Source organism: Pinus tabuliformis, chromosome 8 (assembly GCF_031772625.1).
Source record: "Pinus tabuliformis cultivar Carrire ecotype Pingquan chromosome 8, CPIR1, whole genome shotgun sequence".
Classification (NCBI taxonomy): domain Eukaryota; kingdom Viridiplantae; phylum Streptophyta; class Pinopsida; order Pinales; family Pinaceae; genus Pinus; species Pinus tabuliformis.
The window spans coordinates 1,647,331,799-1,647,346,024 of record NC_142294.1 but is presented as its reverse complement, the minus strand read 5'-3'; positions in this window follow the sequence as shown (position 1 = coordinate 1,647,346,024).

Here is a 14,226-nt window from a genome sequence, read left to right as displayed (position 1 = left end):
TGATCTCTGGAATGTCTTCTACTTCAACTAATTGGCCATTTACATCAAAACTATCAGAATATAAAACAAATGATTCTAAATTAGTATGTACATAGTTGTTTGGATGATTTACTGGTTTCTCCTTGCTAGTGATCATGTACTTCATCTTTTTCTCCCAGTATAATTTCCTCATTTGACCGAACACGGGAATAGTAGCATAGGAGAAATCAAGTTGCAATGTCCCTTTAAGTTTTGCTCCCTAAGATCTGGAAAGAAGCATGCCAAATCTAGGAGGAATATCTGCCACAACCACATCCATCAAAACATTTTTCGCTGGAATCTGATCCAAACTGACCACCAAATCTTTAATAAGGCCAATGCATCTTACTCTACCAGAATTGAAGGAGTAAAGGTTATGATACTTTCTAGTAATATCCAAACCCAATTTTTCCATGATTGCCTTAGGCATGAGATTATGAGAGGCCCCAGAATCAAACATAGCGTTGTGCAATACAAATTCATGCACCCTAAGGCTGATGTAAAAGGGAGCTACATCACTATCCTGGGACTGACCTTCTAATGCTGGACCAAAGATCAACTCAGGTTGGTCATCCTCCACGTTTACCATATCAGATAATGGATCTAAATTCAAAATCTTAGACACCTGACCTTTATAGCTACTATTCTTCATCAACTCAGTCAAAGGTATAGATACTTTTAACTTAGTAATTTCATTTTCTAAGCTAAAAACTAAAGTCTTCTCCACCTCTTTGGCTGAAGCATCCTTCTTTTCAGTTTTATCCTTTGATACACTTGGCTGATTTGATCTTTCATTTGCTGATTGTGTTTTGCTGGTGGTAGGATCAGCTGTCTCTTTTCCCTTTTTCTGCACAATGGGAGGATCATTCTTTGGCGGTGTCACTTCCTTCCTCTTCTGAATTGGATTTATGGGTACATCTCTACTCCTGAGTGAATATTGTTGCTGCTGGGCTGTCAAAGCATTCATGTATCCCCTCTGATATTCATCAGACTCTTCTTCAAGAACTATTTCATTTGCCAAGATGAAATCTGCATCCCTTTATACAACTAGGCTTTCTGAATACTCCTCATCTTCGATGATAAAAATTGGCATATCATCAGGTGTAAAAAAATGATTCTCCTCTCCAATTACATTCTCCTCATCATCTGTTCCGGACCATGTACAAAATTCTGCTGTAAGGGAGTCTTCACCAGCTGCTTGGTCTTGTGCTCGTTGCTCTCGTTGCTTGATTCTGAATTGTGGTTGCTACTGACCATGGAAGTTTGGATTTATGACTTTTGCTTCAAGCTTATCAATGGTTAACTTGTCAAACATCTTCTCAATCTTACAGAGCACTTGATCTGAAGTAGAATCCTCTTCCTTTATCGTTACCTTCTTTTCAGCCTTTGTTCTAGCTCTCTTGGAAAGCAAATTTGCTTCAACACTGACTGCAATTTTCTGCATGTCTTCCAAAGTGGTCGGATCTCTTTCTTTTAATTGATAGGCCATATCAGGATCGAAACCATCAGGAAACTTAATCAAAGCCAACCCCATAGGTGGCTTTATATCAGCAAGAATTGCATTGTAAACAGAATTAAATCTAATACAATAATCTTGAACAGTCTCACCAACATTCATCTTAATGTTCTCATATTCGGAAAGGATCTGAAGAGAGTTTTTCTTTACTTCCCAGAGATCCAAGAATTGTCTTTGAAGATTAGCCAATGTAGTGATACTTGCAGCCGGCAAACCTCTGAAGTACTTCCACACTTCACCTCCAAAAGTTTGCACAAACAATCTCATTGTTACATTTTCTGCATCGATCTCGTGGAGATCAAAGAAATCACCCATTCGATCCACATGTTGTTAAGCTATTATACTTTGAGGGGTACCATCAAAAAATGGGATTTTTCTCTGGTAGTCAGTGGGCATGGCATCCAAGTTTTGAGGCAACACAAGGGGTGCATATCGGGCAGCCATTGCTTTAGGCGGATTTAAGACTAGTCTTGGGGATGTAGGAGAGGTTGGAGCAACTGATGTATGAGGTGTGGATGGAGGTGAAGAATTTTTTGATGTTTGAGGGGTAGAAGGAGTGGATGGAGGTGGAAACACTGCAGATTTTTTATCAGAGATGGAAGGCTGCACAAGAATGGTGGGAATGAAAGGAGGTTCGGTAGGAATTTCTAAACTAGATGCAACACCAAATGACCCAAGAGTTGCAGATGCAGACTCTAAGAATTCAGGAATGTTTGTAGCCACAATAGAAGTTGGAAGTTTCAAGATATAATCGTCAATTGATTTACTAGCCTTTTCAGTTTTAAGATCTTTGACAAAGTATGGATTTAGGACAGTAGAACCAACAACACTTTTAGATTTAGTCTCAAATAATGGCAGATCAAAATGTTCGTCAAACTCAAGATCTTCAGGATATTCAAAAACAACCAGGCATGAATGAGATCTAAACACAGGAATCACAGAACTTTCTCAGCAAAGAATTCTCAGAATAAGATTGGGATTTTCATACACAGGAGGTGGATCAGGATCAGGATTTGCTCTGGTGTATCTTCTGGAAGCCAGTGTGTTTGAATTATTGCCAAGAAATAAAATGGACATTATCAACTTGTTCAGCCTATCAAATTCTAAACTCATCATCCAGAAGTCTATAATTATCTGATGTACAGGGGCAATTTGTAAGTCAGATGTTCCGTTTATAAGACTAGACCGGAGATTGACTGAAGCATCGTTTATCTACTTTCGCTAATGCAAAGCAAGAGCGTTTCGAAGGCTACCTGGATTAACTTCAGGCTCCGTCTGTAGCTTATAAAATGAAGAACACTAAAAAACAAATAATCGGATTCCCCAGTATGGTCACCACTATGTTAGGGCCTAAATCTGCCTCAGGCTGAGAAAGGCAGGATCTAGGGTAACATCAAACCACGCTTAACCTGGTAGCTAGCCCTACCAGGTCGGGAGAGGGCTCTATCCTTGTCAATCTTAGAAAAATATGATCAATGAGGCTTGAGATGACTGATGTAAATACTGATTTAGGCTAGGTATGTGTTCAGAAGAGTTTGATTTAATTTGATGATGTTTTGTTGGCTCAAATGTGAAAGGCAGATTTTGGGTCCGGGGAATGGGCTTAGTTTTGCAGAGATCTCTATGGGGCGAGGTAGGAAAATGATTTGGTACTTCAAATTGAGTGATATGGAGATATTTTAGACTGATGAGGAGTTAAAGAGGGCATGAAAGTCTTAGGGATCCTCTTCAAACAGCTGAAAACATAAATAACTAAACAAAACCCTAGGTAGAGCACTGCAAATCAATGAATTCTACCTTTATCCGTGCTTCATTTAGTTAATATTAACAAAGAGATATAATGGCATACATAAAACACATGTAAACTTGAAATTACAGAAGGAAACACAATACCAAATCAAGTTGCCACAAGAATCCCATAAAGTGCTGCAAACCCTGGTCTATTCCTTTGCCAAACTGCTGAAATGAGTGTACAATAAAGCTCCAAGCTTTCCCAAAAGTCCAACCTTTTCCAATGATTGAAAAACCACAAGATATAGACAATAAGAAACTCATCCTATCCTTTAGGGGTCGAGCTCATAAGTTTAGGAGCTGTTCCAACAAAATCTAAACTGAGAACTAAAAAGCAGGTAGTGGAACAGCTTGCCTCTAAAAACTAGGAAACTGATTCATTCGGTTGCAAACTACATTTTCATGGATGAATCTACCTCTATGAGTGAAAATTTAACATATTTACATCAAAATCCATCAAGTCACATTAAATTACATCATGAGTTTGACTATTAGAAAGAGAAAAGTCAAACTGTGAAGAAACTAGGCGAAAAAACAGAGTTTTTTGACCAAAATGACAAAATTTCATCCTGTGCGCCACGCTACTTTGGAGCTGCTTTTGGAGGCCTTCTCGTACACCAAATTTTCTCCAAGTGGGATTGTTTTAAATTATTGCCTGTCTACTTTTCAGAACAAGTGGAATTCCTGAATTTGGCCTCCATTTGAGGTGTTTTTGACCTTTTTGGAAGCTCAAAACCTGTCAAAATTTCTTGGCCATGTGAGGGCATTCATATTTTTCCATGAGGAATCCAAAAATGCTGAGTTTTCCTCAAAAGGAGGTCTCTAGCAAAAGTGCGCGCCAGGTGGTGCGGTGCACCAAACGGAAAAACCTGTTTTTTAGGCCAAAATTTCAAAATTTGCAAAAAGTTTCCCAAATTTCTTGAAATTTGGGCTGAGTGTCCATCATCAAGTGCTGTGTTGGGCTAAGGAAGCCTCAACCAAGATCTGGAGTCTATCTTGCTCTTTTCGCTTCCTCGATGCTTTCTTCAACTTGGCCTTCAAAATCCTCATTCTTGCTTTGCACACCTTATTTCTCACCAAGTAGTGGTAGGCCATGTGCCTCAACATATTTTTCTCCCTGATGGCCTTCTCTAGCATCATTTCTAGGTGCATATTTTCCCTCTCAAGCCAAGATTCACGATCAACATCAATTTCTTGTTCAAGTGGTGTCAACTTGATTTTCCTCCTCTTGGCAGCTTGCCGGTTTTCTCGTATGTTTTGTAGCTCCATGATGGTTTGTTGATCCTCTAGCTATTTGTTTCTTTGCTCCAGATATTTGATTATCCATTTGGCTCTTTCCAGGTTGAGAAACAAATCATAAATGTCAACTTGTTGTTCCTCAATGATCTCCTTGAGCTTTGGGTTTTGGGAGCCCAAATCGGTGTCATCATCCTGAATAAGAATGAAATCTGTCTCTTGTCCTCCTGAAGGCCCCTCATCATGTAATGACTTCTTACCCTTGTCCTTTACCTGCTTTGTTGTTGAAGGAAACGAGACCCCTTCCACCCCGGGTGGAGATAGTACTTGTTTTGCTGCTGCAAACAATCTACTTGTTCCCTTTTGGTATGTAACAAACACTAGCACACTGGTGGTCTATGTCTCATGCACCTCCTACTGATGTGAAGGCTCTCCTGCCTCATGAAAAATTGATGGGGGAACTTGTGGACCTGTAAAGACCTCATGTGCAATGAAATCCTCCCATGAAATATGGAGTAAACTGAGCTGACGCAAGACCACAATTTTGATGAGTGCAAAGTGATAGATGTTGTTATACTACTGATGAGGAGGTCTCTTTTGCACCAAGGTGGTCATCTTCTCAATATTCTGGAAAATAAAATAGGGGAGATTCATCATTCTCGCCCTAGTGAAGTGCATCAACAGTCTGATGTGGTAAGCATACAGGCGAGAAAATCTGCCCTCACAGCTGAAATATTTAATTATGACTTTCATCAAGGGTGCATATGTGTGCTGAAGGTACCTGAAAGGGAAAACTCTACCAATCTGCTTCTAAAAACCAGCCTTGATGTAAGGCTCATAATGATCTCTATCAACAAACTGCCCCTTATTCCATTGCTCACCTACATTTGGAATACTGGCCGCTTGAGCAATAGTCTCAGGTGTCAAGGTGAATGTCACACCTACCAAAGTGACTTGGCCATTATGAAGATGGAGCACAAATAGTCTGGCAAGCTCATTGTGGTATTTAACTCTTGCCACCATCTCACAAAATTGAAAACAAGATTGATGTTGGAAGCATGTGATAGCAAGAGGACAGGCCAACAGCTCGGCAAGTGAAATAGGCTCCTCTCGGTTATGTTTTCCACTCTTATGAGGCCTCCTTGGTGCATGCATTTCTCTAGAAGAATCACTTACTGTTTCCTCATTTCTGTCATAGGAAGAATCTGATTCCATGTTTGCCAATGTATGAGTTTTCTAAGATGAGTATGAAGAGATTTTATGATTTCAATAGGTTTTTGCTGCCAAAGATATGAATACTTGAGGGACAGTGGGGGAAATGTGTAGAGACTGTGTATGAGAGTTGGGAATGCTGCTGATAGGTTTTTTGGGAATAGAAGGGTTTAAGGGATGATTTTTAGGGTTTGGGAATAGCAATTAGGGTTTGGGGGTATTTGACTAGGGTTTGGGATATTGGGTTTAGGGATATGGGGAATATGGAATGGGACAATATGAATGACAAGGGAGGGAGAGAATGAAGTTAGGGAATGAGGGAATGAGGGAGTGAAAGTGACTGGAGTGGGAATTAGCAGCAAAAAATGCAATATGCAAACCCTAGGTAGTGGTTTTTTCAACAAATTGTGCAAGTAGTGAGGGTTTCAATTTTTTCCTATTGAATCACCATAAACACTAGGAAAACTCATTCATTGGCCATGAGGGAGTGTCAACTTACTTGAACAATGAGGAATTAGTGATTTTGAGCGTTTTGTAGGAAACTGTGGGTGATTTCGGGTGCTGTAGTCCTGTGCATTGCGCCACCTCACAGGTGCGTTGCACATGTTATAAAATTACACTGTAACTTACTGCCTAGTGTGTCGCGTTGATTGGATGCGCCGCGCTCTAACCCAGGTGCACCGCGCCTGCGATTTTCACCCTTTAAACACAAAATCGCTCTTTTGGCTTTTGCAAATGGAAATGCACTTGCTCTCTTCTCTTTGTGGACACAAATGAGCCTCATTTGATTTGAAAAAACTTTATATAACCACGACCTTTAATTTTTCATTCAAGAAAACCCACTCTTCTAATGTTTGGTCATTTCACTTTCTTTCAAAACTCTGTTTTGGCATTTTGCTTGGTTTTTTCCTTTGATGGACTAAATACTTTGGCAATTTGTCTCTTTTGCAGGAACTGAAGTAGCAAAAGCTTAGCAAAGTGACAAGGGCTGCTTCTGAAATTATTACATATGAAAAAATGAAATTACATGAAATTTAGTACATGAAACATAAAAAACTCTGTTTTTCCTCAAAATAGGGTTTTGAGGAAAAATCAATAACTGAGCATGTGATCATTGAAATTATTGCTGCTGAGACTTTATTTGACCTCCTCATGCGCCTGTTGACCATTATTAAGTGTTTTCAAGACCTTATTGATGAAACCCTAGACCTAATGAGACCTAAAACCCTAAAAATGACTTGCAGATTTAAAGACAACAAATAACTGCAGATGATTTAGATGAATGAAAATGGGCCAGCAGGTAAAGAACATGAGGGAAAATGTATACTATGCCCATACCATCAGATGATCCATGATCCTAATGGAATGTAACTGTTCGGATAAGACGCCTAACATGTAATGCAACAAGAGAATTTGATCACTGATGGAGGGATGAAGATACCGACACTAACACTTGGTAGAAGGAAGGTTTGGCATGTAATCCATGGATTTGGATTCCCAAGGTCGACTAGGGGTAGGTAGCGGAGAATAGATGCCTTGCTTCATGATGGTCAGTTTGGCAATGGTGCAGGCAGTGCAGGATATGATGTACTTCCCGACATCCTGTTGAAGATTCGGCCAAAAGAAATACTTCTGCAATACTGCCATTGTTTTCTTGACCCCGAAATTCCTAGCGGCTCGTCTGTAGTGCACTTCCCAAATCATCTTTGCATGCTCACTTGAAGGAACACAAAGGTGTCCTAGGTGGCATAACATAGCATCCTGGAGGTGAAAATTGAGAACTTGTTGACCCTCCAAGAGTGTATGGTATGTGTGGCCGAATTCTGGGTCGCTTTTGTAGAGAAGGACTCAATCAAAAGTATCATGCCCATAAGAGTTGAGCATGGTGGTTAACGCCATGATCAGTGATCGGCTGAGGCAGTCTGAAACATTATTTATGTTGCCCTTCTTGTACTTGATATTCAAATGGAACTGTTGCGGGTATGTGGACCACTTTTTATGGTGATCGCTCTGCAACTTCCCTTGCATCTGTATGAACTAGAGGGGTAGGTGATCTGTGTGGATGACCATTTCCTTCCCCAAAATGTAATGCTTCCATTATCGGCAAGCCTGCATAATGGAATATATATATTTTTCATAAGTGGGATGCTTTCAGACTGTGTCTAAAAGTGTCTCACTACGATATGCCACTGGATGCCCCTGTTGAGTAAGGACTGCCCCAATAACATAGTCAGAGGCATCTATCTTGATCTCAAATGGTTATTGCAAGTTTGTAATGTGAGCACTGATGTAGAGTAGAGGCGATGTTTCAACTCTGTAAATGCCTTATGTTGAGATTTAGACCAAAATAATTTTTCTTTTTCTCCTCCTTTGGTGACTTGACTCAAGGGTGAAGTGATATGAGAGAACCCCAACATGAACCTACAGTAGAAATTGGCAAGACCCAAAAAGTTGCGGAGCTCTATCAGAGTGGTTGGGGTTGACCAATCCCAAATGAATTGGATCTTGGCTGGATCCACATGCACCCCCTGTTCATCAATAATGTATCCCAGATATTGAACCTGGGTCATGCGTTTGACTCTGAAGCCTTCAGCTCGGCCACTAATGGCTTCTTGGCCCGACACTCACTTGTGTTGTGGGTGGAGCTTTTATGGAGCTCCCACCCCTTTCCCGAGTCCTTCTTTCGCTTCACAGTGTTATCCTTTGCTTGTGGATTTGGTGGGTTGTCTTGGTCCATCCCGCCTTAGATTTGTCCTTTTCTATGTGGCTTGGGGTACCTTTTCCTTGCTTCGGATTCACGAATCCAAAGTCTCGCTTCTTCTATTTAACTTCTGCTCAATCTTGACGGCCTATCGGTTCGCCGTGCCAAGCGAGGAGATGTCCAAGAACTCCACCTCACCCTGGATGTATCTGTGTAGGCAGCTTCAGTACTTGAGTACCAAATGTTTCTTAGAATCCTTGATGCCCAACTTCATGCGAAGGGTATGAAAAACATTGGTACACTCTGGCACATCTTGGTCCCTTCCCTACCACTGTGTGGTCCACTTTATGTATTTGTCCTCATAGCTACCAACAGGGTAGTACCGCTCCTTGATGGCCTCCCAGAATGAATTCCAAGTGGGAACAACTGAAAACAATGAGGTCATAATTTCATCCTTCTGCTCACAATAGGTTTTCCACTAGTCCTTGTCGTGGAGGATGGCTTTGAGATGAGAAAAAGTAATCTTTTCCCAGCTAGAAAAATCATGAACAAAAAAATATCCTTCTAGCAGATTCAACCATTTATCTACGATGTCTGCATCTATTTTTCCCTCAAATATGGGAATGTCAAAGTTTACTTATACCTTAAAAGGTGTGGAGCCTCCAGAGTGGATGTTGGATGTGGATGCGTCATCGATGGGCAACCATTGAAGGATCTGGGAAAAGTTATCCATCATTGCGTTCCTTTGTTTCTCGAGGGCCTCCTCAAGCAATATTTTGATAGGATCTCCTATTCCCTCATCTTTATTTTCTTCCCCCATGGGATGCCGTCGAGATTTACGAGGCTCGTCTTGTAAAGATTCGAACAGTTCGAGCCCTAACTCCTTATATTCCGACTTCGTTGGGAACATGCAAAGAAAAATAAAGAAAAAATAGACCCCTCTGATACCATTGATCAGAATTTAAATAGGAACGCAACAAATTACAGATATAACCATAAATACAGAGATGAAACAAAAATAACACTTATTTTCATTAATATAAAATAATGAAATATGCTTACAAACAGAATGGAAATGAGACTAAATCGAGCGATGGTAGCTTATCTCTAAGAAGAGATGTGGTGGCTACATGCCTCTAAACGAAGTTACAATGAGGCTCAAGGGCCTTTTATTATTGAACAATAAGAGAAAACCCTAAACAACCAAAACCCTAACCCGAGGAGATGTAATGCTAAGGGTTTATGGGCCCCGTTGAGGTTAGTTGGGTAGCCAACTTCCTGGGGTCGTAACTTGGTCATACTATCTCCATTTGATGCGCATGATACCTCATTGGGAAAAAAACAAACAAACAAACATTAAAAAAAAGAGAAAAAAAGAAGATAAAAAGATAAAAAGATAAAAACAAAACAAAACAAAAAAACAAAACAAAAAACAAAAAAACAAAACAAAAATGAAAGAACAATGGTGAGGGTCCAAGTAGAATAGGCAGGTGGCCACCAATATCCATCTGGATTAGTTCCCAAGTATTTTTGTATTTTTCATTTAATGCGATAGGAAGTAGGTATTTTTAGAAATGTTGATATTCTTATTGAATTTATAGAAACTTCAATCAATAGAGTGGCTAAGGAACATACGATGACACTCAAAATTTAGAAGCCAAGGACATCGATCGTACTTTCTTTAGAGGAGGATATTCCCTATGGTCTTTTCTATGGTGTAAGAGAAGGTCATCCTCCTATCTATGGGGTCAGTGTGGTCTTGTTCCTTTCTTACTCTCATTATTTTTATGTTAGATATGTCATGGGTAGGTGTTGGTAGGGTCCCCCTAGGTCAAAGTTTTGTAAAGAACTCGCATTTTGAGGAGTGGAAAGCACTTCCATAGTGTTTTAGGAGTCATAGGGGATTTAAGGCGGGTCAAAGCCCCTTATTTTGTAAATGGATGGGATTAGTTTGAATGTTTTAAGTTCCGCCCATGGTTTGCAGACCATGGTATTGTAAGGGAAAAGGATATATAAAGGGTTGTCTTAGTAAGTCAAAGGCATTCATCATATTTGGATCGTTTGAGTATGTATTATTATATTTTTATTTGTTAGAGCAAAGCGGAAGGCTCTTGTATTTGTGTGCACGAAGACCTTGGTAAGTGTGTAGCCATGTGCGCAGGCCCCTACAGCTATGCGCACAAGGTAAGAAGATTGTAACTGTGAAGATCTAAAGTTAATACTGAATATTTTGAAGAAAAATATGTGTGCTTACTGTTTGTAATTTACTTTATGCAATTATTTTTTACTTTTATGTTGGGCAATAAAGATAAGATCAGAATTCATAGTTAAATACAGTTACAGTTAATTATAGTTAAGATCCATTGATTTATGCACAATAGATAGAGTTTAGACCTACAAGTAGTTTTTCTGTGTGAATAAATCAGATTTGGTATAATACTAAGGAAGATCATGTAGCGCAGAAATAGATCTAAGACTAAGACAAGATCCACACTCCTTATCCTTCTAGATGCAGAAACCTAGTTCCAGCATCCCCCAATATCGCCTCGGGTGAGACTACGGTTTGTGCAAGTAGAGCGTTGCCGAAAGGGCCGGTGGTATAGGGTTTTGTTGGTTAGCGCAACTAACTCTGAACCTGGGTCTAAGCCCCTCAAGCCAAAAAATGGTTCCGTTGTTGCACTTCCCTATGAAGGAGAAAACCCTGCCAACGCATTCGTCGGAAAATCTCAGGAGAAAAGGTTGGCTGAGATGATGAAGAAGGAGTATAATATGATCAAGAAGTTTAGGGGATTTCTCATCAACTCCATTAATGATCTGGGTGTGCACTTTTCCACACACATTTTGGCTGGGAAAATAATGAGAAAGTATCAGGCGGAAGAGGTATCCGTGCCAGTCGTATCATTGGTTGCGTAGTGCAGCAAGGGCTTCTAGTTTAACTGAGCAGGATATTTGTGCTAGGAATTTTTGGATGACTATTGGGAGGCACAAGAAGAGGGAAAGTGATTCCACTACACATGGTTATTTTTCTTAATAGCATTGACAACATGGAGAACAATGGAGGAGTGACAATCCCCAATGTGGACCCATATATCTACGAGGATGTGAGGTTTACCTCACTGTGGGATCCCAAGGAGCCGACCCATGTTATAGAGAACAAAATGTTCTGGGTCTTGGTTGAGATGGAGTTGTGCACCATGATCAGCCAAAAGTTGTGGCTATCACCATTTTTGTTTGAACATGTTGTAGCGGCTATAACCACCCTCCAAACTTTTTCTTTAGCTTCGTTTGGAGCCTCCTGACCAACCATCCTCAACAACATGTTTTACACTGTCAAGTACATGAGCTTCAGTGGTTTTCAAGCAACATGATAGCCTGTGCATGATATCTTGTTGCGTTCCCCTCAAAGGCTACTTCCCTGGACCTGGTCCAGCGGCTGGTTAAGCATCTCCCTCAATAAATTGCGCAATTCTGGAGGGGAACTAGTCTTCCCTCCAAAAATTGTGCAAATATGACTAATAGCCTGCTAGGCTCAGAAATTGCGCAATCCTGTCAATCAACCTTCCCTGAGAAAACTACGCAATCTGACCCAATAAGACTGCTCAACCCATAAATTGTGTAATTCTGGGCAGCAGTCAGCTGCTCCTCCCAAAAATTGTGCAATCCATTTGGGAAGCTAGCCCAACTCCCTCCCAGAAATTGCGCAATCCGTTTGGGCAGCTAACCCAACTCCCTCCTATAAATGCGCAAATTTCTCCCTTAGGAAAGCAGGTTGTTGCATGTGCCATCAAGTTGACTGGTTCCACCTGGGACTGAGAAAACTTGACTTGTATGCATGGGTTTTATTTTCCCAAAATAGAGAAAAGAAACATGAAAAAAACATCCCTAGATTTTAGGGATCTATTTTTAACAGTTGGAGGTTACATGCAAAGATCGTTTTAGAAACCCTCCTCCAAGTGTCACTTTTTCCTAGATTTGTGGCATGCGCGTCAAGCTTCAAACTTATTTATTCGATGCTTCAGAGCTCACTTATTCACATCGATCTTGGAGATATAACATCCCACAACACATCCAAGAGTCTTCGACACATCCAACTCAGTTATTTCCAGGTAAATCTGCGTAACTTGTGTTTTGCAAAATTTCTGTCACTTTTTGTGTTTTGGCTTGTGTGAGTGTTGTCTGATTGATTTATGTGAATTCTTGTTGTCGTTTGCATACATACTATCTTGTACTAGCATCGCTTCAGTTTTCATTAGCATCTCACTGTTGTTGCATGCATGACACTATTTTGCACGAATAGTGAGTCATTCAGTGACTCACTTACAACACATGCATGTTTTCTCATTTTCTGAATCTTGCATTCACTATATGCATGTGCAATCATTCACTCCTGCCTACACTCAGTATCACCAAGCATTCATATCCACATTTTCTTTCAGTTACCCGTCAGCGGGTCTGGGCAGCCTTGGCCTGGACTCTCCCTCACCAAGACAACATTGTGCAATCTTGAGAGGGAAGGTTCTTCCTTCCTCCCAAAAAATGCGCATTTATGGCTAGTGACTGTCCTCCAGTCTTTCATTGTGCAATTCTGAGAGGCAGTGAATGATGGCCCAGAAAATTATGTAATACAGTCCATGGGCATTCAACCCTTTTCCAACTGAAATTGCGCATTGTGCAATCCCAGAAGCCAATCTGGATTGCGCATTGCACAATTCCAGTAGCCAGCCAACCTAAAGATATTCTGGACTTCCTTTTGCGCAGTTCTGGCAGCCAATCTCTCGCCCTCTTGGGAAAAATTTCGCAATCCTTACCAGTCCATCCCCAAGGATGTTGCATGTCGTTCCTCAAGTTTGTTTTGGTTTTAGCTATTTTCCATGCATGTCGTTATGTCTCCAAATCTAGTAAGTGTTCTTTCGCATCTCAGCAGTTCAGGATCAATGGCCTCCAAGAGAGAAGGATCAAAGGACATCGACGGAAGTGCAACTGGAGCAGTAGTTAAGTGAGTGTCTACAAGTTTGTCGATCTACGAAGACGCCAAGATGATTGTAGACAAGGACATCAAGATGAAATGGAAAGAGGTCAACGATGCATTTGCAGGCCCATTTGGGGAAGACCTCGAATATCACCAAGTCTATGTGAACATACACAAGTCCGCCTTCTACCAGTTTGCATTCAGGTATCTCTTGTTCCCATGTGCAGACATGATACATTGGATCGTCTCGCACACTGATCCTGAGACGATGACATTGAGCAGTGTCGGTGGGATGGAGATTGCTACCTTCAGGGCACAGTATTATGAACATATGTACCATATGTCAAAGCTAGTGATCACCATGGAGACACCCTTCAGCATACCCGGTAGTAATGCCAACTCCAGGGATATCTTGAAGAACTGGGTGAAGGAGACAACCAAATTCAGGATGACACCCAACCAGGTTTACAAGACGAAGATACTGTGGAAAGTGTATCAATACTTGGTCATCTTTGCATGTTGTTGTAGAATTCTTCTACAAATCAGCTAGCTCTGATACCATGTAGAAATTTCACCTGTAGAACAAATCGATATATGCAATGTCCTAAAGCATAATAATTGTTCTACTTCTACAAAACATTAAGCGGAAGCATAATCGAAATCATGAGCAACATCAAGTAAAAACATGCATAACTGATCAAGAGAATTAATCACACATAACACAAGATATATCTAGGGGAAAGCACCAGCATAAAACCCCAACCATGTATTATCAATCAAGTG